The sequence below is a fragment of the Elephantulus edwardii genome, unplaced genomic scaffold (genome assembly GCF_000299155.1).
Source record: "Elephantulus edwardii isolate Elephantulus edwardi_28Jun2011 unplaced genomic scaffold, EleEdw1.0 scaffold00471, whole genome shotgun sequence".
In the NCBI taxonomy this organism is placed as follows: Eukaryota; Metazoa; Chordata; class Mammalia; order Macroscelidea; family Macroscelididae; genus Elephantulus; species Elephantulus edwardii.
In genome coordinates this window covers 667,530-669,818 of record NW_006400221.1, presented here as the reverse complement: position 1 = coordinate 669,818, position 2,289 = coordinate 667,530, and the positions used below count along the sequence as shown (strand labels likewise).

Below are 2,289 nucleotides of genomic sequence, written 5' to 3'. Positions count from 1 at the left end.
GAAGGACCAAGGGAATGGCTAGAAAAGCCATTTTCTGACGTCCTAACACCAAGCTGTTGTTGTTGCTATGTGCCAGTAAGTCACCTGCGACTCAACGTTACCCTATGCACATTAGCTCTGAACTATACCCTATCCTGAGCCAATCTCATCCTCTCTGACAGACTTCATCCCATTTCTCCAGTCGCTGAGTCAATCCATCTCATCCTGGGTCTTCCTGTCCTGCACTGTTCCTCCACCGTTCCAAGCATGATGTCCTTCTCCAAGGACTGGTCCCTCCTGGCAGTGTGCCCAAAATATGTGAGACAGAACTATAAAATCCCTTGCCTCCAGGCAACATCATAGTTTCACCCTCTTCAGGACAGGCCTGTTTGTTCTCTTGGCAGCCCGTGGTATGTTCAACACTCTTCTCCAGGACCCAGAAAACGGATGTCGTTTGTCTCTTCATCAGACTGCAGGTAGCAGTGTTCATAGCTCCACTGAGTTCAACCAACGTGTCTTGCAGCCAGAGTTTCAAATTTATTTGGCACTGTGACAAAAGGCAAGCCTGTGATGGTGGCCACTTTGACTGCAACCTTTTCTGCAAAGCCATTTCTCATATTTAGCCCATTACCAACAGTGCTTCTAACTGGGAGTTCGTAGACCCTCAGTTTGGCAGCTTTGATTCTCGTTATTGCATGTTTCCCTTGTTGAACATGACCACTAAATTCCTAAGTCCAAGAGTATGTGAAACAGTAGCCTTCATGTGAGTTTGCCTAATTTTGATGACCTGGACAAACTCCTTGGATTTTGCATTAAGAGCATCATGGAGCTTCTGCAGTCCTGATAACAGGACTTCAAAAACCTCTGTTGCAGGGGCAATGTGCATCACAGTGGAGAAAACATTATTTGAGCTCTGGCTTTAGTTAAATGATCATTAGGATGCACAGGTTTCTTGCTGTCAAGTTCACCTCCTCACATTTCAATTGCTCTATTGCTAATGACTTCATTCATATTAATGTTCATCTGGGTACCACCAGAGGAAAATGATCATGTAATTTACCTTCAGTTGTAAACGACTCGATGGCACCTAAAAACAACAACAACAACAGCAACCTCATCTGCTGCTTTCATTATTGCATTAGCAAGCTTTGGATCCAGCCCATAATCTTGGTTTACTTCAGCAGCTGCTTGCTTTAGGATGCCTAAAGCTTTAAAACTGGAATTGGCATCTTCGCATCTTTAATCTTGAATTCTTGGTAGATTTCACTGTCTGGGCACTATAATATTTAACATTTGGGACCTTTAGTTCTCCAAAGGTGTCATATTCTATTCAAAAGGAATTTTGGCTCACGAACAAACTGCACTGTTGATGTAACTTCTTAACTGATTTTTTTTGTCTTCATGATTTTACTCTTGATCCCCTAATACATTAATTTTCCACATAACATTTTAAAATTCCGTACCCTTACTCTGCAAAAGTCATTCTTATATATCATCTCATATATCCCTCTGACCTAAAAACTAAAATTTTGGCCGAGGCTTACAAAGCTGTAGATGAGTTGGCTCCCTTTTATTCCACTCCCTCTTTCCCCCCTATCCTTGACAAACACTGGCAAAGACATAAAATGTAATTTTCATATCAAGACCTTTGCACAACTGTTAGTTCTGCTAGAACACACTTTGATTGGCTGATTCTTTTCCTTCATTCAGTTTTTGGCTTGTATGCCTCCTTCTTACAGCGGAATTTCCAGACAATCCAATGGAGAATAAGTTCTCCCAGGTTCCTAACTAAATTGGTCCATGTATGTATTTTATGGAACTTAGCACAATTTGTAATTATTTGTTTGCTATTCATCTTCCCTTCAGAATAGGAGCTTCCTAAAGGCAGAGGCCTTTTCTATTAGCCACTGAATCCCATGAGTCACGAGAATATGGTTTCTGACAGGTGCTGGTGTGTGTTGTTGACTCTGACTTAGTGAACCGGCATGACAGAGCGGAACTGTCTTGTAGGACTTCCTAGACTTTAATACTTGCAAAAATATATTGCTAACTCTTTAATCCCATGAGCTCATGGGCTTAAACTGTTGACTTTTCGGTTAGCAGTTGAATGTGTAATGATTGTGCCACTAAGACTCCTTTTATGCAGCAGGCATTTAAATATCAGATAAGTAATTGTTTTGGAAATCACTAAAAATGCCCTGCTTATGCTCTAAAAAAATATTACACCAAGAAAATATGTATAATATCTTTATGATAATATAAACAAAGCCTTCCTTATGTAAGTTACAAAACTCAGGAACCATAATAAAT

The 2,289-nt window shown here is 40.5% G+C and overlaps 1 pseudogene; it reads right to left on the bottom strand.

Moving 5' to 3' along the window:
* Positions 1-395: 395 nt before the first annotated feature.
* LOC102868932 lies at positions 396-1,462 on the bottom strand (annotated as a pseudogene).
* Between the last annotated feature and the right edge of the window lie 827 nt (positions 1,463-2,289).